This window comes from Pleurodeles waltl, chromosome 4_2, assembly GCF_031143425.1.
Source record: "Pleurodeles waltl isolate 20211129_DDA chromosome 4_2, aPleWal1.hap1.20221129, whole genome shotgun sequence".
Classification (NCBI taxonomy): Eukaryota; Metazoa; Chordata; class Amphibia; order Caudata; family Salamandridae; genus Pleurodeles; species Pleurodeles waltl.
The window spans coordinates 109,631,827-109,656,986 of record NC_090443.1 but is presented as its reverse complement, the minus strand read 5'-3'; the positions used below and the strand labels follow the sequence as shown (position 1 = coordinate 109,656,986).

General features: G+C 45.0%; 1 protein-coding gene across 1 annotated transcript in view; it reads right to left on the bottom strand.

Moving 5' to 3' along the window:
* The window catches only part of CERS5 (ceramide synthase 5), a 659,392-nt gene that overhangs the window by 478,517 nt on the left and 155,715 nt on the right, over window positions 1-25,160 (bottom strand). The gene's annotated exons all lie outside the window — the stretch shown is intronic.

Genomic DNA, 25,160 nt, shown 5'->3' with positions numbered 1-25,160 from the left:
AATATAAATGAAAGACTATAAGTACCACCATGCAAAGAAAAAAACATGGACTAGCTAAACTTTCGGGAGTTGAAAAGTTTAGAGACCTCTGGTAAGCAAATCAGAATGAATGAATGAGTGAATACAGTTTTGACCTGTATCTGCGTGCAGACTACTATTTTTCAGGAGTGTTTATATCTCAAGGGGTCTAACATCCAACCTTGGCCAACTTATTCCATTATAAGTCTATTTACAGGTCAGATCTACTTTTAAAACACACTGCTGCCCAAGGGCTTCCAGGTGCTGTGTAATACAAAAAGAAAGGCCCTACAGCATCTGGTAATGACGCATCCCCGCCAAGGGACACTTTTACCCATTCCTGGCTTTTTATCCAACAGCACCGTGCCTCCTGGGACTTGTAGTTTTGGTTTTCCATTCGAAGTATGTACTTACAAGTTTCATGTGACATGGGGCTACATGCCGGTTACGAATGTGATTTTATAATGTCACTTAGGGTGCAGCACAGATGCTCGATCAATTTGTACCAGGCAGGGGCTTTCACTGAAGATGTAGTGCCACAACACACCGGGAGCCTCAAGGGTCTGTGTGATGATATTGCCCCAGTGGAATATATGATTTCCCAGACAGCACCCCCTGCTGTCCACTTCAACTAGAATACCAAAGTCTTTAACTTAACACGCTGGGAGGAATATTCAACTTAACAATTACAAACGCTTTCAGCTACATTTCACAGCAGTCAACTTTTCTCCATGTCAAGAGGGTGGCTAAGTATGCCATGCTGGGAAATGAAATAAAAGTACTAGCCCCATCATGTTCACTGCTGCTGCTGCCTTTAAAAAAATAAAATAAAAAAAAAAGCAGCTCACTGAGAGTCACCCTCAGGACATAGGACCATAGGCAGTTTTGGCATCTGGGATGTTGGACACCTCCTGAACTGCAAGGGAGGAAGGTGCAGTTGAATCAAACTGAATTGTGGTACCGGTAAATTGATGTCTGTTGGATTCACTTGGTATTTTTAGGTCGAGCCCGCAAGCACTTTGGCCTGTTAAGTATTGTGGGATTTTAACCATACCAATTTCATGGCCATCACTAACTCGTTTTTGGGCTTGCCTTTCAAAAATCACTTAATGTCATTGGTAAATGCTTTACGTTTGTCCCACATTGGGGCTGTTTTTATCACGCCTTGCAGACTGCCCCTGTTACATGGATTATTGCACGAATGCCGACATACTTCCCTGTGGGTAAACTATTTCTTTTGTCTATCCCCTTGGTGCTGCATGTCGGCCATGACGCTCACAGCACGGACAGGCACAACAGCGTTAACTTGATCGGCAGTATTGGAGTGCTGGTCACATTGTTCACACTTACCTAATCAGAGTCATTTCTTGTGGCTTTCCTTAGAACACTTGAAATTGGTGAATGTTTTGAATAAAAAAGAAAATCTCAAAGCGAAAGGGGCTCTCCCGGCACAGCACGAGCAGATACTACAATATTCACTGCACTCAGTAAAACTCGACCCATAATGCTTTGGAGGGCATTACTTGTACAAACCATTTTTGCTCATAACAGCCTGTGGTGGATCTAGAAAAATGGGACCACCACCAAAACGTTCACAACAATGTGCTCTTTCTGTCTACATATTTGGGTCCCCATAGTAGGTTAGTGGGGACCCAAAATAATAATCCATCCCACCATTCAGTGTCTGTTTAAGGTTTCTCATGGCTGGAACTTTTGTTTTACAGCTAGGAGAAGTTATGTTTAACAAGCCTTGTTTGTAACATCATTGCAATAGTCCTGCTAGCTTTGAAAATTCTTAATGCACGACCTCTAGGGGCTAAATGAATAAGTTACTTACCTACGGTAACGCTTTTTCTGGTGGATACATTAACTACCTGTGGATTCCTCACCTAAAGAATTCTCCCGTCGTGCCAGCTTCTAGCTCTGCACGTAGACGATGACGTCACAACTGCCGACTCCACACTAAAAGCCTGAAGCTCACCGACTCTTCTGGCCGATCTTATGGCCACCAGAAATACAGTCTTAAGAACCAGCAAACGCAAAGCACAAGAACGCATTGGTTCAAATGGCGATCCCATTAGGAATGTTAATACCAAGTTAAGGTCCCAGTATGACATAACAAACGGTGTGGGCAGAAACCTATTAGTGAGACCCTTATCAAACCTCAAAACAAGTGGAGATTTAAACAAGGAAGGTTGATCAGGGAGGCACAGAAAAGCCGACAGTGCTGATAAATAGCCCTTAACTGTGGCAACTGCACAACCCTTCTGTGCCAAGAAAAGAGCAAATAATAATATATCAGACAAGCGAGCCTTTAAGGGATCAATTCGGTTCTCTCCACACCAACGTACAAATATAGCCCACCTACTTGCATAGATCGATTTGGTGGAGTGTTGCCTGGCCGATAAAATAACATCCACGACTTCCGGTGGAAGAGAAAAAGCACTCAGATTGCCAAATTCAATCTCCAGTCATGAAGGTGCAGACTCTGGAGGTGGGGGTGTGGAATCTGCCCCTGCGACTGCGAGAGGAGGTCCACCTTGTAAGGGAGACGGAGCGGAGGGCACAGAGAGAGTTGGAGAAGATCTGTGTACCACACCCTTCCTGGCCAATCTGGGGCTATCAAGATGACCTGGGCCCAGTCTTGGCGGATCTTCCTCAGAAATCTGTGAATCAGGGGTATGGTAGGAAACGCGCAAAGCAACTGACCCTTCCAGGACATCTGAAATGCGTCCCCCAAAGCTCCTTGCCCCGGATACTGGAGGCTGCAAAATAACGGGCCCTGCGTGTTCTCCTGAGTAGCAAACAGATCTATCTGCGGTCACCCCCCATATCTGGAAGATGTAAAGAACCAGATCCGGATGAAGACGCCACTCGTGGTCGACCGAGCTGCGTCGACTGAGAACATCCGCACGTACATTCAGAACTCCGGCCAAATGATTTGCTACCAAGCAAATCTTGTGGTCCTGAAGCCAGGACCAGAGTCGAAGAGCTTCTCTGCAAAGAAGGTACGACCCCACTCCTCCCTGCTTGTTTATATACCACATCGTGGTAGTGTTGTCCGTAAGGACCTGGACTGACTGACCGCGAATGGAAGGGAGAAAGGCCTTGAGAGCCAGACGTACTGCCAGCAATTCCAACAGATTGATGTGAAACCTCTGTTCCACTGGAGACCAAAGGCCTTTGACCTCCAGGTCCCCCAGATGAGCTCCCCTCCCTAGAGTGGAAGCATCCATTACAACTGTGGCCTCCGGCGGAGGCAGCGAGAACAGCCTTCCTTGCGACAGGTTGCCGATCGCAGCCCACCACTGAAGATCTACCGCAGTGTCTCTGGAGATCGTGATCGAATCCTCGAGATCCCCTTTGTGCTGAAACCACTGCCTGCGGACGCACCACTGAAGAGCCCTCATGTGCCAGCGTGCATGAGTGAAGCAAACAGACCGAGCAGACGAAGGACCTTGAGGACTGGAACTACCGCTCCATTTCAAAACATCGGAATGAACGCCTGAATGTCCTGAACCCGCTGGGGCGGAGGAAAGGCCCGATTCAATGTTGTGTTCAGTACTGCCCCTATGAACAGGAGGTGTTGAGAGGGCTCCACGTGAGATTTGGGCACATTGATTGAAAAACCCAGGTAGAACAACAACTGAGTTGTCGACTGCAGGTGACACCGCACGAGCCCTGGAGTCTTGGCTTTGATCAACCAATCGTCCAGATAGGGAAACACAGTTATCCCTCTTCTTCTGAGCTCTGCCGCTACCACCGCCATCGCCTTTGTGAAGACTCGAGGTGCTGAAGTAAGACCAAACGGGAGAACCACAAACTTCTAATGCTGCGACCCCACCACAAACCGGAGATACTTCCTGTGCGATTTGAGGATCGGAATATGGAAGTACGCATCCTGCAAATAGACAGACACAATCCAATCTCCTTCGTTCAACGCCAAAAGAACCTGTGAAAGGGTCAGCATTTTGAACTTTTCCTGCCTGAGGAACCAATTCAAAATCCTAAAGTCCAAAATTGGTCTCAACCGACCATCCTTTTTGGGGATCAGGAAGTATCTTGAATAACAGCCCTGACCCCTCTCCTGCTCTGGAACCAACTCCACTGCGCCTTTTAACAATAGGGATAACACCTCCTGTTGCAGTAACAGAAGATGGTCTTCCGAACAGAAGGATGGGTGGGGAGGAGGGAACTCCCGAAAGGGAAGAGCGTACCCCTTATTCACAATGTCGATGACCCAAGAGTCTGATGTTATAAACTCCCACATCGGAAGAAATTGGGCAAGTCTCCCCCCTACCGGGGACATGTGAACAGGGAGTGGTGGAGGACTAAGGCTGCTTTCCCTGCTGCACCCCTCTTGAGGAAGAGGAAGAGGCAGAGTGCTGCTGGGTGGCTCCTCTTGTACGTACCCTGCCCCTGCCCCTGCCCCTGAAGGATCTGTAAGGCAGGGAATCTGCAGATTGTTGTGGTGCCTGGAACCTGCCACGAAAGGAAGAGCCACGTCCAAAACCCCTAAACTTCCTATATGACCTAAAGGTAAAGGAAGTGGCTGCCTGAAGTCCCAACTACCTCGCCGTGGCTCTGCTCTCTTTGAAACGTTCAAGAGCAGAATCTGCTTTTGTCCCAAAGAGTTTTTCCCCATCAAAACCCAGGTCCAGAGGAGTTGCTTGTACATCCGAGGAGAAGCCTGATGAACGCAGCCAAGCCTGACACCTCGACACTATGGATGTACCCATAGCCCTTGCCACGGAGTCTGAGGTGTCCAACGCAGACTGAATGACCTGGGTCGCCGCCGCCTGAGCGTCCGTTAACAAATGCAACACCTCTTGTGGCAAGTTAGGATGACCTTTTGCTTCCTCCATAAGGGCATGAATATAACACCCCAAAATGCAAGTTGCATTGGTCGACTCTCCGGAGTTGGATGTTTGGAGAGGAAGTCCGGGTCACCTGGAGCCGCACGATAGCACCTCACTACCGCCCTGTTGACAGCTGTAGAAGTCACTGGCTTTCTCCAAATGTCCTTGATGGGGTCCAGGAGAGCCTCATTGAGGGGCAAGAGAGGCTCCGCCACTACTGAAGCCGGATGCAGCACTTCAGTCAAAAAGTTCCTGTTCACCTCAGCAGCCAGAAGAGGAAGACCTAAAAAGTCTGCAGCCTTCCTTATTACTGCATGAAAAGATGCAGCCTCTTCGGTATACTCCCCAGGGGAAGCCAAATCCCATTCAGGGGAAGTGTCAATGCCACTTGCAGTGTCCAGGCACTGAAAATCACCTGCAGGCTCCAAGATTTCACCTTCCTCCAGATGCTGTCTGCTATATTCCTCCTCCTCCAGGAGGCGTAAAGCTAACCTTCTGGAGCCTGGATTCGAGTCCCGGTGTCGATAAGGTGTCGGCCGACGCCAAAGATCTTCGCTGGCGCCGCTCTTCGGATCCATCCGATGCCGGACCCTCCGGCGCCACAGGCAACTTGACTGTGGATTGGATCCGTGGAGAATCCACCGGCGCCAGAGTAGCAGACATTGTAGGCGTCACAGGTCTCCTGGGCGACGCCAAGGGCATCGGCGCTGAAACGGCACCAGAAGGCAGAAATGGCATGAAGGGTGTCTGCTTGTAAGGAGCCGGAGCACCCAAATTAAAAGCCAAAGGGCCTGACGGACCCGCATGCCCTCCTCCAGGCGCCATGGTGGAAAAGATATTGAACATAGCATTTAAAAATGCAGCAGGATCCGTACCCGGCGCCGAGAAAGCTGGATACGCTTGCGGAGTCGGCACCGGCATAGATGGACCAGGCATCTCCTGCCCCGGAGAAGCAGCCGGTTCTTGAAGAGGCTCGACTTCAAACACCGACAAAGGTGAAGTCGGAGAAGCCAGAGTCGTAGGAGGCGGAGGAGTGATGGTCGGGCTAATCTCCCACGTCGGCGGCGCCGAGCTGATGGAGATCTAGACCTGGACTGACCTCTACTCGATCGGCGCCAAGAGTCGTGACGACGCCGCGAATCTCCATGGCGACGATGAGTCTTCGAAGATTTCGAAGAAGACTCTTTACGATGCCCCCTTTCCTTCCTCTTCTTGGAACGGGCTAGGAATAATTTAGCCTCTCTCTCTTTAAGCGCCTTAGGGTTCATGCACTGGCAGGAACCGCATGACTCGACCTCATGGTCAGAGCTAAGGCACCATAAACAATTTTCATGGGGGTCAGTGACCGACATCCGGCCCCCACACTGGTTACAAGGTTTAAAGCCAGATTTTCTTGGCTGCGACATAGTAACTACAGATGCGCAACTATAGCTCCCTATTAGCCTCGAAGAAAAAACTTTATTCGAAGGCACGGAAAAAAGGGAACTGACGTCTGCACGTCGACGAGGGCTTCTTATTGCCTAGATGACATCATACGACGTCGCGTGGAGTCAGGCAATTAACACGTTATCGTCGACGTGCAGAGCTACAAGAAATTTTCGTTGAAGCTGGCGCGAGGGGAGAATTCTTTAGGTGAGGAATCCATAGGTAGGTGTATCCATCAGAAATATGGTTACACTGCATTACTTTCTCCTATTCAATGTATGGTTACATGACCATATTTCTTCCAAATGCTATTTTTATTGTTATTCCTCTAGGGGCTGTTCTGAGTTTGCAGTCAACATACTATAATATTTGCAGCACGAAAATTTGCCCCATAATACTTTGCAGGGCATTACTTTGACAAAACATTTTTGCTCATAACTCAGCCTGTGGTGGTCCTTGGACTATTGGGACCACCTTCAAAACGCTCCGTCTACATCATCTCTGGGTCCCCACAATAGGTTAGTGGGGACCCCAAAATAATAACCCCTCCCACCAGTCTCTTTTAAGCTTACTCATGGCTACAGCTTTTATTTTACAGCTGGGAGAAGTTTTGCTTTAAATGCCTTAGTTGTAATATAATTGCAGTAGACCTGCTAGCCCTAAAACAACCTCAAGGGGCTAGGTATATGATTACACTGCATTACTTTCTCTTTTTTTATGGGGTTATCCCCTCTCGGGCTAACAATATGGTTACTTGATCAAGTTTCTTACAAATTATATTTTTGTTATGTGCCTTCTAGGGGCCGTTTTGAGCATTACAGTCCAATGACCAAATGTTTTTCCGATAAAAGTTTACATGATAATTGTATATGTTTTAATAATCTTTCCTTATTACAAATATGACCAAAATTCAAGCCTGTTAGAACACTCTTGATATGTTTGGATGACCCTTCTAGTTTATTTCTCTTCTGTGGCTGTCTCGTGTCTTTTTTGGGGGGAATTGTGTTACCCAGCCAGCAACCCTGATGGTGGGGTGGTGAAAGTAGTATTCTATTGGAATTGGCATGCCAGATTTAAATTAGGATGCTAAATGGCAACATTTTCATTTTTTGCTGCAGATAGGGGAAGAAGGTAAGTGATTTAATTATATGCAGGGCCACTGGAATTACAGGGCAGGAAAAGATGTAATTATGAGGCAGCGGTGACCAATTTCTGTGGCAAGAAAAGTTCAGTTATGAATTTACAATGCCAATAGCTCCAAATCAAGCAAATGTGAGACCTATTGCACTCCAAATGCTTGTTCTTAAAAGAAGGTTCAAGTCAGAAGATTCTGTTACTCCACCCTTAGCCTATACCAGGACAAAGACTCCACCAAGATCACTCACCTACTGAGAAAACCCAATCTGAGGTGAAGTTTAGTGATGCAAGACAGAAAGCAAATACTGTGTATTGTGTAATTTGAGAAGTCCAATAAATATTATAACACTTGACTTCTGGGGAGGAGGGTGAATATACAGCAACAAAAGTAGAGGGCAACAGGGTAGCATTTTCAATGTGTAGCATTTGGGGCTGTATGCGGTGGCCAGTGAGCAGAAGACTGGACTAAAAGTCTAACACTATTTGTCACCTAAAGTCTGCTGAGGCCCTGAATACGCACACAATAGTGTTTATTGAACGCACATGGTGTTGACCAATTAGCAGCTTTACAAATACCTGCGAAAGGAATCTGACCCCAAAAAGGCTGTAGTAACTACGTTTCTTTGAGTGGAATGTGCTCTAGGTAGCATGTGTGTTTTGCGCTTTGCCGTAGCATAACATGTCTCTAAACACGTATCTAACCAAATTAAATTACCTGCCTTGGAAATTGGATTTCCCAACGCCAGGTTTAGCAAAGCGACAAATAGTTGTTTTGTCTTGTGAATGGACTTCTTTCTGTCAACATAAACCTTAAGCGCTCTCTTGACTTCTAAGGGCGTGCTTCCCTCACTGGCCCACTTTTTAGCATGACAAACGTTCGCAACCCACCTAGTTTTAATGGACACGAGGCGGGCGATTTTTTAAATGTAACTAAAGCATGAAATGATTTACAGACAGCACATTTAATTGAAATGACAACTAAATTTGCATGGACATAGTTTTACTGGCAAAACTATATTGCACACAATAGAAATCGATCACAACTGAATATTTAGCGTTTGGGCATTGCCAAGAAAATGTACCTTGATTATTTTGCTCTTATTAAAATGTGTTTCCAACACACTTCAGAATTTAAAAAGTGCTTCATTTTTGCTTTTTTGAACCGCTGAATACGTACAGTTCATTTACAGGTGTTAATCCTTTTGTTCCGTTACAAAAAATGACATCCTACAGCCTTTCATTTCACATTCTCTGCACCACAGCGATGTTGGCACATAATTTACTTCGATTTTCTTTCCATGAATGCAAAGTGAGAGGAGTTTATAAACATCAATTCCCATGTTAAAAAACATAAGCAGCAATTTGTCAGAAGACATAGCCTGACATATGGCCTCTGTTGAAGCGTAGCAAACGTGACAAAATAAATACTGAATGTAAATGCATCTTTATGTATTGCTTCAACTTTCATTAACCACCAAAAATCATCTTGTAACCCACAGTCTGGTATACACTGTTCTAGGTTGTGTAGTGCCCTTTCTTCCACAGTGTCTGCCTGTGGCAAGAACACTGGCTACTGAATAGTCTGACGTGAAAATGGGAAGCCACACTGGGTAGAAATATTGGGGTTGTCCTTGAAAGCACTTTTTCCTTATTAATTTGAATGAATGCTTCTTGTATAGTTAAGGATGGCAACTCACTATTTCTCTTAAAAGATGTGATAGCAACAAATAAGGGTACTGCAAGGTGCAAAACCGCAGAGCTTTAAATGTGGAGCTGGAGGCATCCTTGGAGGAAGCACCCTTTAAGGCCTCCCATGAAGGCCTGGATGATGGGTACATGACAAAGACAGATGTCTGCTGTGCATGTAGGCTGCCAATGCAGCCAAGTGTACACGGATGAAGCGTAGGTTAAACTCCACTCTGTAAATGTAGTAAATAAAGAAACAAAAACCTGAACAGATGTTTTTAGAGGATCTATTTGTTTACAAAAGCAAAGCTGAACAAATCTTTTCCACTTAGCATAGCAGACCCATGTGGCGGGTTTTCGTGCCTCATGCAGTATTTGCATAAACTCCTCCAGGAGTTTCAAGTAACCAACTTCTAAGACCACAGTTGTCAGACTGCTAGATTCAATTGCCTGAGGACTGGATGTCTGAAGTGACCCTGATGCTCGGTCAGGAGATCTGGCACCCATGGTAACTTATAATGCGGATGCATGGATCTCTCCCACATTCACCTCATTTTCCCCAAAACATACTGTCTATGAGGAAGTGGAGGAAAAGCATAAGCAAATATCCCTGCTCATTTCATACAAGGTGCATTGCAACTGAACCGGAAGGCAAAGTATAGGCATTTTGTGCAGTGGCAAACAGATCAGAGGGAAGTTTCTATTGGTTAAAGTGAATCTGCAGCTCTTTGGAATTCATCTCCCATTTGTGGACCTTTTCAGAAGTCCTGCTTAGTAGGTCCAGAAAGTCACTGTTCACCACCAGCAGATGCTCCACCAGGAGCTAAACGTAGTTCAAAATGGCTCAATGCAATACTAGTAACAATACCATGTTTTGAGCCAGTGCTGATAGCTAGGGCGAGAGAGTACCCCCTGCTTTTGGACGTAGTACATCACTCATGTTGTCTGTTTCTATGATAACTGTTTTGCCTTGAAATAGTCTGTAAAAAACTTGAATAATTGCCATGTCTTTCAGATTGTGCTGTTTTGGCTCTAGGTGCCCCACAAGTTGAAGGTGAGATACGTTTACCACTCAAGATGAGCGCAGCATATGTGAGAGCAGTCACCTGCAGGATTGGGCCATGAAAAAGCTTGCTCAGCAACACCATCTCTTCCCCAAAAACACTCCACTTGTGCCCACTGTCTTGGTAGGCACTCCTGCAAAGGTCGTATGCGCAGCCTTTCGTGCAGAATGCATTAAGCCATCATCCACAACAGTTTCATTAACCCTTACCTTGACAGAGCTGAAAGAAGCTTCTGGAAAGTCATCACTATTTGGCTGGGGTAGGCTTTCCCTATGACATATTTTAGAACAAACCCAAGAAAAGGTATAATCTGCTGTTGCCGGGACTTCTTGGTATTGATGAACAAGTTACTTACCTTTGCTAACGCATTATCTGATATAGACTATCTAGCTGCAGATTCCTTATCTTTAGAATTTCCAGGCATCAACTTGGAATCCAGAACTTTTGCTGAGCAATACATTTGCGCGCCATCAGGTGGCATCATTTGGATCCGCATGGTGTTGTTGGAGCCGTCTGTGACGTCACAGTCGCTTATTCAGGCACCACCCAGGCGCGCGTACGTCAATATTTTCCACAAACCTCCACACCAGAAGCACAGAGCCATGGAAAGAACCAACAGCATTGTCTGTGCGAAAAAACTAGGGCACCCTTAACTCTAGGAAATGAGTCCACAGAGCAGAGAGGCATGGGTGGGTGTAAGGAATCTGCAGCTAGATAGATTCTCTACCAGATAATTCAATACTAAAGGTAAATAACTTGTTCGTCTGACAGACTTCTAGTTGCAGATTCCTTACCATTAGTATAGATACCGAAACCATAACCTCCTGACGGTGGGCTACAGACAAATTGTCCTCAAACTAATAAGTCCTGCAGGACCGAATGGGCAAAGTGCCTACGTCAGTGGACGTGACTGTCCAGGCAGAAGTGTTTGGAAAACGTGTACAGAGACGCCCATGCTGCAGCCTGACAGATGTCCAGAACTAGTACACCTCTTGCAAACACAGTGGTTGCAGCCTTGCCCCTGGTGGAATGAAGCCTCGAGTCCTCCGGAAGCTGCTTCTTGGCCAGAGCATAGCTGATTTTTATGCAGAGAACGACCCAACGTGGAATGGTTAGTTTCTGCACTGGCTGACCTTTCTTTGCTTCCTCATAACCCACAAAGAGTTGGACATCCACCCGGAACTCTTGTGCGGTCAAGGTGGAACGACAATGCTCTTTTTGGGTCCAGTCAATGGAGTCACTCTCCCTCCTTTGAGGGATGCGGTGGAGCAAAGAAGGTGGGCAGGGTAATATTCTGACCTAGGTAAAATGGATCACCACCTTAGGGAAGAAAGAGGTACGAGTGTGAAGCACTAACCTCTCTATCTCACTCACCCTCCTGGCAGATGTTGGTGCCACTAAGAAAGCTGTCTTGATGGTGAGCAGCCGGAGAAGACAATTGTGCAAATTCTCAACGGGAGCGCACATAAGTTAGGTGAGAACTAGATATAAGTCCCACTGAGGCATGATAAAGGGCATAGGAGGAAACATATGTACAAGCCCTTTAAGGAATCTATTTACAATAGGACATTTTTATAACAATGGCCGATCAGGCAGCTGAAGAAAAGCAGATAAGGCAGGAAGATAACCCTTGAGAGTGCCCAATGCAGAGCCCTGCAGGGAAAGGGACAAAAATAAAGAGAAGGATATCAAGGAGAGAAGCAGGAGGACCACCAATAGATCTTTCTGTACAATAATATAAAAAGCGTTTCCAACAACAGGCATATACCATCTTGATGGAGGGACTCCTGGTATCCAGAATAATGTTACAGACTTCAGGAGGAAGGTGGAAGGCTGTCAACTGCCCCCACTCAATCTCCACGCATGAAGGTGCAGAGTTGACAGGTTCAGGTGGAGAACCTTCCCCTGCTGCTGTGACAGAAGATCTTCTCTAAGAGGCAGCCTGATTGTAGGATCAATGCTCATTTTCAAAAGCTCAGGGTACCAGACTCTCCGTCCCCAGGATTACTTGGGCACGGTCGTTTCTGATCTTTTTGAGAACTCTGGGCAGAGGTGCTATGGGCGGAAAGGCGTACAGGAGGCCTGAGCTCTACTCGCAGCAAAAAGCATTGGTGAGCGAATGCCACCTTGGAGACTGCAACACACAATATGGCCGACACTCCATGTTCTCTTTGGAGGCAAACCGATCTAACCGAGGCAAACCGATCTAACCGAGGCTCTCCACACTGCTGAAAGAGTGCTTATGCCACCTCTGGATGGAGACACCACTTGTGATCCGCTAAGCATCGACGGCTGACTGTCTGCCCTGGCGTTCAGAGAACCTGCCAGGCGTTGAACCACGAGGGTTATGACCTGCTGTTCTAGCCATGTTCAGAGACGCAAGGCCTCTTGACAAAGGGTCAAAGACCCCACACTGCCCTGCTTGTTGTAGTACCACTTTGCATTGGTGTTGTCTGTGAACACCAGCACTATCTTCCCTTTAACAACTGGAAGAAATGCCTTCAATGCTAGCCATATCACCAGGAACTTCAGTAAGTTCATATGGAGTCCAGATTCCGCCGGAGACCAGAGACCTCTGATCTCCACCTCTCCCAGATGGTCACCCCATCCCAGAAGTGACTCATCTGTCACTACTGTAAAATCTGATAGAGGAAGGGAAAGAAGTCTGCCTCTGACCCAATCACAGTTCACCGACCACCTTTTGCAGTCTCCTCTGAAATCTGAGCTATGTCAATGAGATTTCCTTGATACTGTGCCCACTGGAACTTCATATCCTACTGCAGAGCCCTCATATGCCATCCAGCATGGTTTACTAACAGGATGCAGCAGGCCACGAGGCCCGGCAGCATCAGTGTCTGTCTCACCAAAACCCAAGAAAGAGGAAGAAACATCAGAATCATAAACTGAATATCGTGGACTCGCTGCTTAGGAGGATAGTCCCAAAACTGCAGTGTGTTTAGAACAGCTCCGATGAAATGGAGCGTCTGAAAGGGAATCAGATGTGACTTCGGCATGTTTATAGTGAACCCCAGTGACTGCAGGAAGTTCGCCATAGTCTGAAGGTGGGTGACAACCACCTGGGGCGCAGAAGCCGTCAACAGCTAGTCAAAGTACGGGAAGACTGAAATCCCCAGCCTGTGCAGATGAGCTGCCATTCACTTTGGTAAACACCCAAGAGGCACTAGTAAGGCCGAAGGGTAGCATGGCAAACTGAAAGTGCTCACAGCCTAAAAAATCGCAAGTAACACCTGTGGGAGGGCGGGAAGGGGAAATATGCATCCTGTAATTCCAACGCTACCATACAGTCTCCTTGGTCTAGGGCAGACAAGACCTGAGCCAGAGGAGCATTTGGAATTTCTACTTTTTGAGGAAGAGATTGATGTCCCCCAAATCCAGAATAGGGCGAAGGCCCTTGTTCTTTTTGGGTATCAGAAAGTAGCAGGAATAACAATCACTGCCCTATTTCTGATATCCGGATCTTTTCTATGGCTCCCTTAGCCACGACAGTTGCAACTCCAAGAAGCAAAATCAAGTGATCCTCCATCAGCCGTTCTTTTGAAGGAGGCATTGGGGTAGGGAACGACTAGAAGGGGAGGGAACAGCCAACAGCCCTTCTGTATTATCTGCAAGACCTATTTGTCCAATCTTATGGACGGCCAGTAAGGGAGATAAAATTGAATCCTCCCTCCAACTGGACGTACATGGTCTTGCAGAATCACACTATGAGGGCTTGGATGATGTAGACTTGGGGGGCTGGGTGATGGGCGACTGCTGCCCAGACAATCTGGGTCTGAATGCACCACCACCGCATCCTTGCACAAGATGTTGGTCAGGCGGAGGACGGTGGCTGGTCTGTGGATGCTGTGGTGCCACGCCCCTTCCAAAGTCTTGAAAGGGGCAATATACAGACTGTTGGCAAGGGGTCACTGAGAGGCCTAGGGATTTGGCCGTAACCCAGGAGTCCTTAAAACGCTCTAGCATTTAGTCTGCCTTGTAGCCAAATAGGTGGGACCCCATCGAAGGGAATGTCAATGAGGTTTGCCTGGACATCCCCAGAAAAGCCAAATGTATGAAGCCAGGCGTGGTGTCAAAGGGCCACCGTCAACAAACTTGCTCTACCCAGTGAGTCAGTCACGTCCAAACAACACCTTATGGTAAACTTTGCTGCATCTCTCCAGAGACATGAGAGAGCACCTGCACCACCAAATCCCAAAGAGTGTGGGTAGTACAGCCCAACAGGCATGACATGCTTATCAACCTCAGAGCCAGGCTGTTGGAAAAAACATCTTCTTCCCAAGCTGATACACCCCCTGGGATTCTTTAACTGGTGGTGCACAAGGGAAGGCATCATGGGATTTAGAAGCTTCGACTACCAAGCTCTCTGGGGTAGGGTGAGGAAACTAGGGTCACCCAGAGCCAGGCGATGGCAGCAGCCAACTGTCCTGTTTACAGGAGCCCCTGTGCTGGGTTTTGACCACATCCCCAGCAGGACATCAGTGAGGCCTTAATTGAAGGGCAACATCAGTTCTGATGAAGATGTCCCTGACCGGCACTGTAGGCAGATCTAGGTCCAGGACCCCCTCTGCTCTAAGCACCATCATTGCGTACGATGCACCCTCTTCCATAGCCACCGTAGGAGACAGCATCCCAGTATCTGGAAAGGTATCCAGTCCACTGCCCTCTACTAGTTCCTCAAACCAGTCCAAAGGCTCCAAGTGGCTTTCTAGAGGGTTCAAAGACCCCCTCCTATTCTTCACTAGTGCCTGGCTGTTCAAGAAAATGCTCAGACAGATTTGGTACATGTGAGCAACGTTAGTGCCGAAATCAGCGTGGTGCAACACCGTTACGGCTCCAGATTGTCGGTGATCAGAATGGGGCTTACGCCACAGGTGGGCGCCAGTAGCGTCATTGGGAGGGGAGCTGTAGAAGGACGACTGCAGGATGCTGATGCCATTCCGGAATCGGATCCATGAGGCCCCATCGAAGCCTAGGCTGAAGCCACCGGTGTGGAACCTGATAGGGCTTCTGCCGACCCTGCGGGGCCAGAGCACACTCCAGGGGTCATCCCGCTCAAACACAAGGCGCATGGCCTCATAAAACTCTAAGTTGAGCAGCAGTTGCTCTGGCTTCCGGAAAGGGAGGAAGGCGTGGGGTCGGGCCCGGCATCAGTTCGCTGAACCGTGCCGGGAACATCAACATTCTCGAATGACCTCGTCGGCCGACAGGCAAGGCTAAGTCGAAGCCCGCTTGGACTTCTTGTGCCTCTTCCCTGAGTGCCTGGAGGACCTAGAGTGGGACGAAGAGGGCTTCCGGCACCTGGAGCGGTCCCGTGACCGTCTGCTTGACTGGGAGTTGCGCCAACGATGTCAACTGCTGGGCCCCCAATAGCTTCAGGGAGCGCTCCCTTAAAGCTTTCGGAGCCATTGCCTGGCAGTCTGAGCACGACTTGGAATCATGGTCACGCCCGAGACACCATAGACATACCTGGTGTGGATCCGTCACTGACATGGCACGATGGCAAGTGCCACAAGACTGGAATCCGGTCTTTCTCAAGGTCATCTTCGCACAGATGCAAAGTCTTGACAAAAAGGTTTAAAAAAAGGCCTGTCAAAAAAGACAGAGTAGCTCTATTCCAGATCTGTGTCTAATCGGCACAGAAGGAAAGGAACTGGTGTACACGTACCTGGATGGTGCCTTTATAGGCAACCGTGATGTTACAGACTGTTCCAACGACCCTGACAATGCAACACCTATCTAAACGATAGCTCAGCAAAAGTTCTAGATTCCAAGCAGACGCCTGTAAGTTCTAAAGGTAAGGAATCTGCAGCTAGAAGCCCCTATCTGTCAGTTAGCCCTTTTCTCCTAAAGAGACATACTGCCATCCAAGTATGTGATGTGCACTGCTCTTTGCTACAGCTCTTTACCAATCTTCTAGGTAAGGAAAAATGTGAATGGGGTTTCTGCAGGAGTGAAGCTACTATCAGTAGACATCTGATAAGCACCCTTGGGGCTCCAGTGACCCAAAGGGTAGAACTTAGAATTGGTAGAGTTGGTCATTTACCACAAAGCAGAGGTAGAAGTAATGTGTCAGATGGATGGGAATGTGGAAGTAGGTGTCCTTGAGGTCAAGGTTACAATGCAGCCCGCATGCAGAGCAGAAGGGTATCATCTTGCAGGGTGGTCACGTGAAAGTGCTCTGACTTGATCTACTGCTTCAAAGGCTTCAGATTTAGGTCAGTCCACAGACTTTCAACATTTCTAGGGCACAGAAAGGAGTAGTAGTAGACATCTTGACCACGTTGATGAGGGGACACAAGTTCAACAGCTCCTTTGTCGAGGAAGGCCTATCTTTCTCTCTGTAGAAGCCTCCAATGTTCTCAACTGAGTACACAGAAGCGAGATGGTATGTTTGGAGGAGTTTTGTGGAATTGCTCCTTTCCTACATTCTCTCTTCCTAGTGAATCTCTCCTAGGGGATTGCTCTGGGTACACGATCAGCTAGCAGGGATCCACTTCACTGGACACCAGGGTTCATTCATTGCTGGTGGGACCATTCCCTTGGACATGGCACTGTGCTTCCCACCCTAAGCACAACAGACTTTCTGCTCTCTCTCTCTCCTGTGGGCATATAAAAGGTGATTACCCTCACTCTATCTCCGTGGGGAAGGTAGGATGGAAGAAGAAAGCCCCCCCCCCACAAACAAAACACCAGAGAATGCCATATTTATTGTTCTTGGGTGGGGGTGGAGGAAAGTGGGGAGTGGCCTCATCCTCACCCCGAGAAAAGCAGTCTTTCTGTGGGGTCTGGGCAATTTTATTCCTAATCTACCCATGGGGTGGGGTGGGGTAGGGTGGGTGTCTGGCTTCCTTTATAAAAAATAAAAATAAAAAAAAAACAGTGCCAACTGAAAGACTGGAATTGGAGTGTGCCAGACAATGTAGCACAAACCACCTCATGAACTTCTACCAAGTACGTTTTCCAGAAGGTACACCGAGAAAGTTAACCCAACTAAACATAGCTCAGCCATTTACATCAAGTGCTGATATAAACAAATATACACACACATTTTTTTTTCCACTTACAAAGCAAAGGTTACAGGGACGTTATAGTTAGGCTTACGCTTTAAACGTAAACAAAACCATAAAAATGCACCTGTTAGAGTTATCTCAAGTAACTATAACTCGTGCCCTCACCAAGCAGTTTTTTGCATAAATTCTTTTAGTGCAAATAATGCACTGATATTGTCAATGATGTTATCAAAAATGGCACGACTGCTGTAATTTGTAGGGTAATTAGCCGTGCACGGCGAGGGCGCAAGTTATAGTAACCATAGGGCCCCTATTAACCACTCAACCCCACGGCAGGTACTGCGACCAACCCAATATAACAACCCAACCCCACGCTACGCAAAAGTTTTGCTTGTTGCAAGTCCCTGTGGTCAACCCTCTAACCACCCATTATGGGATGGAAGAGAGAGAAAATTAGAGATTGTGAGAGAATTAGAGAAAGAAATTGAAAGAGAGAAATAAAGAGAGTAAGAGAGTTTTTTTTATTTTATTTTTTTTAAAGTTTTGATGAATGACATACCTAGAATAAGATATTTCCAGACCATATCAATCTCAAAATCTCTCAATCTCTCTAGCTCTCCCCCTCTCTGGCTCTCTCTCTACCCCTCTGTAGCTCTCTCACTCTGTAGCTCTCTCACTCTCTCTGTCTGTAGCTCTCTCTCTCTCTCTCTCAAGCTCTCGCTCTCACTCAAGCTCTCGCTCTCTCTCAAGCTCTCGCTCTCTCTCAAGCTCTCGCTCTCTCTCAAGCTCTCGCTCTCTCAAGTTCTCTTTCATATCCCGTAATGGGATGGAAGAAAGAGAAAAAGTGACAGGACTGAGGGATGAGCCTCAAAGCCTGGTGGTTCTAGCCGGCTCCCCGACGTCCTGCAGGGCGCATACATTTCTCCCTCAAGCAGAGAGCTGCTTTAAATAGCAGCTACCTGATTGCAGGAGCAATCTTTTCATCTGTTTCCCACGCATATTTCCTGCAGGGAAACAGATGAAAATTCAGCTTTCTGCATGCAGGAGCTGTTTGACAGCTCCCAGCTGCAGAACGCTGAGTTAGGTTTGCCTCTGCTTTGGCGGAAACATCTCCCACCAAGCAAAAGCAAACAACTATGTCCTGGTGGTGGGCATCTCAGAAGGCAGCAGGAGCCAGGTCTGGGGGTGGTGGTCCCCGGGGCCATCTACGGCTCCACAAGAGGGAGTGGGGGGCATGCGGGTAATCCCATATTACTCAATCATCATTTGCCCGGTGGAGGTGGCGGTCCTGTGGGGTGTACTTATGGGCCCACAACTTTGTCCGAGGTAGGTGGGTCCGGTAAGCCATTCGGAGGAGGAGAACTGTGTGCCCTCCTTGTTTTATCCACCTCCAATAGCACCCCGGACCTGATTTTTCCATTATAAAAAAACAAAAAAGTTTTTAAGTCTGGGGGACCTCAACACCAAGGTTAGGGGGGTCAAGGTATTCCTGCTTTGGCCTTTTTTTTTTTTTTTTTTTTTCGGGCGGCTGAAGCAGAGTCCCAAAATGGTTGCCAGCATTCGCTTGTTAAAGTGTTGGCAGCAAATCAAATATCAGCAAGGGTACATTTGAACCCACAGAGGATCAAAGTCATGAAAGTCCCTAGATATCTCTATTTTTTTAAACACTAATATCTCAGAAAGTACAGAAAGCATTTAATCAAATCACAAGAACGTAGGTCTTTAACTACCTGCTGGCAACTGCCAGTTTGTGGGGTGGGATGGGGGAAGATTATATATCACTCACTCACTCTCACTGGTCCCACGCCCAGAAACGGATGAAGTGGGCCTAAGGAAAGAAAGACAGGGACTATCATAGTTTGTGTCCTTCCTAAATATACCGTACAGCACCAAAACTAGAAAGGACTGGATAGAGGGCCTCACAAAGAAATGCTCTCTTCTCCATGTTTAGTCTCAGAGACAGACAAACCCCGGGGAAATGAAAAAATATGTATAAAGCACAGCCTCACACACCAGCCTGTAGTGTAGCCATTTTTAATGTAGCATTCTGCACGTTTGTTTAACGTATTAGGCCTCTGTGCACTTTGCCCTAGATGCATTTTATTTAGCCTCGCACTGTTATTTTACAATAACCAGTTTCACTGTCTTGTTTTTATTTCCTTCTATCACACTGTTTAGCTTACTTCAGCGCTGTGTTCTCAAACAATACATTCTTGCTCGGTCTGTGCTTCAGTCAAGGATACAGTCTGGTACATTGCCGATAGACGTGGTAGAAGTTTAGTCTTTATGGTTCGTAGAAAGTACACATCCTTACGTAGGGACGTTTCTTAGAACACTGGCGTGTTAGTTATAAAAACACTTTTTAGTCCGGGTACACGTAAGAGGGAGATTCCGACCAGGAACCCACAACTAGATGTTGACTGCCCTGTTGCAGATGCTGATCTAGATCACAGGCTTTTGCTCAGGTATGAGGGTTGATGTCCTCCCAGGGGAACCTGAAAGGCAGGCTTAGAGCTTCACATGCTGTGCTCAAAATATAACTTAGAGAACATAATTTAGTTGCAATATGATAGCCTTATTCCTATGTTTCACTCTCCTCGTTACTATTTCAATCCTACTGTGTTGTATGGTTCTGGTTATTGCATCTCACGCCTTGTTATCTAAAATGCAGTTGTTTTATTAAATCAATCTTTAAAACTCAAACTGCCTTTGTCATTTATATATGAGACTGCACTTTGTACGAGAGAACTGGTTGTGACCTGAGTGACCACGACTTCCCTGGGAACACTAATATGTCATATGCTCGGCTGCCCAATTGTCTCTTCCCTTTGGGAGAGATGAGGCACTGCTAGTTAGCCGGAAGCATAACCCGGATTTGGGGTGACAAGGGTCCTTCACCGTGGGTCAGACTTAGTCCCCCACACTGCGAACGATCTTGCCGCCCAAAAATCCAGTAGTCTCATTAGGATAATGAGAGCCTACGCAACAAGCCTAGGTCAGCCACAACATTCAAGTGGTGAATGGGCTCCCGGTGTGAGAGAGTGCTTTTCTCTTGGGTCATTGGTAGAGGTGAATCTAGTATGTGCTCCTAGGAAATTTTATGAGCACACACTAGATCCAGTTCCACAATACTCCTTTGCTGGTTACTTTTCATTTTTAGGAAACAGATCAGAAGGAGGAAAATCTAGTTCTCCCTTTCGGTGTAGTAAAGTAATGCAGTTGAGCAGCTACATCATTTTGTTATTACAGGAGACTATAGGCGTCATAACTGTAAAAACAAATGTAGAGAAATTATGCAGTGACTGCAGGGTCCTACATGTGTGTGTTATATATTTATTTTCTTAAATATATTATTGTATTATATTTTATATTACATAGATTTTCAATGAAATTGTCCATGCCATTTTTAATTTAAATAATAGTCGTGCGCAGGAATCTGACTGTATACCTACCTGCTTTGTTAAATTAGCTCCTGGTTTATTGGCAGGTACTCTGAAGCCACTGTTTTTGTTTTAAGCTCCTGGCAAGGTAGTAACATAATTCACCTTTATATAAAAATAAAAAAGGCAGGGATGGGGATGTACTCTTCCAATAAATTATCACCTACTGCACTTTTATATGTAACTGTGAAGGTTTTCACTAAATGTCTGCTAAATCAATTAGACTCTTGAGTGAAATCTGCTCAGCTATTGCCTAGAAAGCAGTCAGATTTCCAGAAATCAAGTTCTACCATGGATAATATCATATGTTTATATATGACTGGTGAAAAGTATGTACAGCTGCATAAAATTAAGGTTTGCGGGCCGTTTGTCAATCTCAGCAGAGTTTGACACTGTTGATCATTCCATTCCTTGGCATAAATGTCTGGGACTGGTTATCCCCCCCCCCTCCCCAAAGAATTGCTGCAACTCCAACCACGTTTTTGGATTTGCTTTCCTAAATTGGAAATATGCACTGCTCAGAAACCAAAGATTATATACATATCTACATAGCTACAGCCTTCCTGAACCTGCAAGCAGCGTTTGATCTTATTTCCAGTGAGAATCTTTGGAGCATGCCAACAGGAATTGGGGGGCTGTAACCTGATTAACCTTATTGCCAGGCTACATGATAAAAATTAAGCTCAGGAGCGGTGGGGCAGCAGGGGTGAATAGACTAACCACATTCCCATCCTCCGCAATGTCCGTCATGGGTGTGTCCTTGGCCCCCACTTTCTTTACTCTGTATATTAATGATGTGGTGGAGGAACACATGGCCTGCAAGAACAATTCTTATGTGTTAAATGGCAAAAAGATCCATATACCTTTTTTTTTGCAGATGACTTACACCATCTCTCAAAGACTCCATTGGATCTTCAAAATTTGATTGATACATTTGTGGCATTCTGAGTAGCAAGGGGGCTTAGAACCGAATACAACTAAAACAAAATATATGATCTTCGGGAAAGGTGTAGTTAGCAACTGCACTGTAAAAGCTGCTAATGAATCTCTTGAAAGGGTTTTTGTTTTGATTATTTGGGAGTTAAATTATCTGACAAGCTCAAAACATAACAAAAGCTCCCAGTTAACAGTACTTTGATCAAAAGCTATACTTCAATTAGTAAATGACCCATTCCGTTAAATATCAGCAGCTCGAAGTATATTGCGCCAAGGCTCAAAGTGCAGCACTGTTTGGAGCAGAAATTTGGGGTTACGCTGACACTCAGAAGTTGACTGCAGCCAAGAACAATTTCATATCATAACTTATCTCGGTTCCGGTCAGCACTCCCCTTATCCCTTTGGTTTTCTAGCTCTGGGCATCGACCGACTCCCAGATTTGGCACAACTGAATCAATTAATGTACTAAATACGCATTTAACCAACACCTGAGTTAAAAGAGTATAAGGAAGCTACTGAGCCTATGTCCACGATCAGCAAGCTGCGAGGGGAACCCCTTGGCATTTGACCAAACAGTTCCTTGACTAAGTCAAACCCGCGTTTCCAGATGTTTCTGGATACCATCACACAATCCCTCGCAAAAAGTCTATATGTACGCTTTCGCCCAGGCAGTTTACCCTTGGAAGCATTTAGAAGTAAATGGAAAAAAGATCAGACTTCTAATACCTGCCCAATTTGCGGTCTGGTCAATGAGGAACATGTTCTGTTCTGACCAGCGTATTACGGCTCTCGCCACAAATCAATACATCCTGTATGCCTGAATCTGGGGGTTACTCGCTAATTAGCCACTCAGAGAATTGTAAAAAGTGACGCTTGAGGCCCAACTGCATTCCTGTTTAACCAATTCCTATTAAATATCTGGTACAATCGTGCATAATTTGGTACCTTACCACATCCATGAGTTGGTGATACAAAATGCTTAGCCATTTTAGCATAACACCGTATATGGTAGCTTCTCGCTGAACCGTACCTTTGGGAATTAAACTGAAAGTTTGTAACTAACCAAATTTGCTGACAGCCGACAATTGTTTTGAACATTGTATGACTAGGTTTTAACTAATTTTCAAACACTCTGAACTTTACACATTTTTTTGCACCTTTGGATTATGCAATGTCATATTGACTATCAAACTATGGATTGATAGGGTTCTGTTGAACTTCTGATAATTTGTATTTTATCAATTTTGCAGTTTTTTTGGTTGTGCTATGATATGTTATTGTTAACCAGTTGTAGTGCCTGCATTATTTGGTATCCAGTATTATTCTATGGCTACTCGCTGTGAAGCTTAAGAGACAGAAAATGCACTGAAAATAAAATTTTCAAGATTGCTCGTTTTACATTTGTAAATGATTTATTTATTATGTTATTTCTAGATGTTTTTATTCTATGCTTTGATGGTAACAGCAAGCGAGTAAAGTACTTTGAACTGAATAGCTGCATCCATTGATATCTCTACATTCCAATAATTGGATAGGAGTTCTTTTGGGATTTGGAAATGAAGATTCTGATAAACTTCCTGTTGACAATGGCCTTAACAAGGTTGTATTTTGGCTCCTTTGTCCAATTTTCCTATCTTTTTAAAACATGAGATTACTGATCATTGTACGTTTTGATCCAAGGAGGTTGCCACCCTTTTGTATGCAGAGATTTAGTACTATTGTCAATTAACCCAACTAGTTTACAAAAGCCACTTGATATTTTAGATTATTTTTCTCTTGCACAAAATCTTAGTTAACAAAAGGAAAATCTAATTTATGATAATGGATGCCAGAAGTATTAGGTCTCCTAGATCCTGGTTTTTAAATGGGAAAAGATTAGAGGTGGTAAAAACAAACATCTAGATGTAAGCATCTCAAATAGTTTGTCATGGGCTTCACATAATTCCTCCCAGTTTGCCCAATCGAAGTCTATTGGAATTGGCCTTTTACGATTTGTTAACGCACAGAGGAGAAGTTCATTCACATTTAAAGGTGTACATCGCTGGTGTTGTTCCTGTTACACTGTATGGCAATGAAGGTGGCTTTCCTAGTTTATTTATATTTCTAAAAATCTATCTGCCCTATGAAAGCGATATTTTGGCATAAGCTCTTCCAGCTCAATTGAAATGATCTGTCTTGATTTGGGCATAATAGGAATAGGTTTTTGAGCTTCTTGCCAAATAATTCAATATTTCTATCAATTATTTACAAGAAACTTCACAGGGTAGCTCTCCATCTACCTGCAAGTATTGCTTCTGTGTGAAGCATTGGGTATTAAATTAGAAGATTTTGACTGGATGAAATAATATATGTAAATTAAATTGTAAAAGTGTGTATACAAGATGAAAACTTGTGTCTTTCCAGAATGCATACTGATGTTTGGACAACGATGGTTGCATTTTAAAAACATATTTAAAGCTGATTTTGAGTTATGAATTTTGAGGCCCTCAGAGGCTCTTGGCTCATATCATCTTGGTGCCAAGGGCATTTCAGCTGTGATTGTTATGTATTATCCATGTAGAGGCATTTCAAATTGACAAAGCATTTTTGACATTAGAATCGGTAACCCTCCCCAATGCACTGAAGCGATTACTGCTGGTAATCTTGGATGCTGTGGCCACTAATGTAATCGTGACTGATGCAGTCACTATTACAACACAAATAGAAGTAGCTCGGGATGATTTTCATTGAGCACATGTAGCTCTTATATAGAAAAGGGTGGAGACCCCTGATTTAGAAGCTCCAAAAAAAACACTGAAAAAAGTATTCTGACAGAAGTTTGAAAGGGATAATAAAAAGGCAAACTTTTGGGACTATTTATCTTTACTGTTTACAACAGATGGCTTTAAGTAGTGACAATGTGTTATAGTGTGTATCTGGCAACGCTTTACAGTTTTTCTTCAAAAAAAGCACATTATAAATTGAAGCTTCCAGCGTGATTTCGAACATTGTTCAGAAATAAGAAGACTGCAGCTAGGCTACATGTCCTCAAGATGTGGTGAGATACAATTTTATTTTAAGGTCAACTTAATGTCTTCTTGTACATATAGTTTTATATGAAATTCTGATGTAATTAGGTTCCATTTGAAGATAATGTGTAGATTAAGAAGGATGACTTTTCCAGTCATCCATGTTATTCTTGGGAAGCTATAAAACAGGATGTGAACCATGTTTTTTCTTTTTTAGTCCTGGCCTGTTTCATCCACAGAAAAAAAATCCTGTGATTTTAAAGTACTCTATAACAACGTACAAATAAACACTTTATCTTTGTTTAAATCCTCCTACTGTAAATATTTGATTTACATGTATGCTGAATCATGTTTGCTTTGTGATTTGTATTGTTTAACTTCCTTGTACTATTAGTGAATTTTATTTATTTCTCGTGAATCATAACTATATAGTTAAAAAAAAATATATATATATTCTCAGTATCCAAAAAACAAATAGATATATTCCATCAATATGAACAATCATAATATATCACAATGTAAAGACTGTTAGCATGAGCCTTATAATGTGCTTAATAAT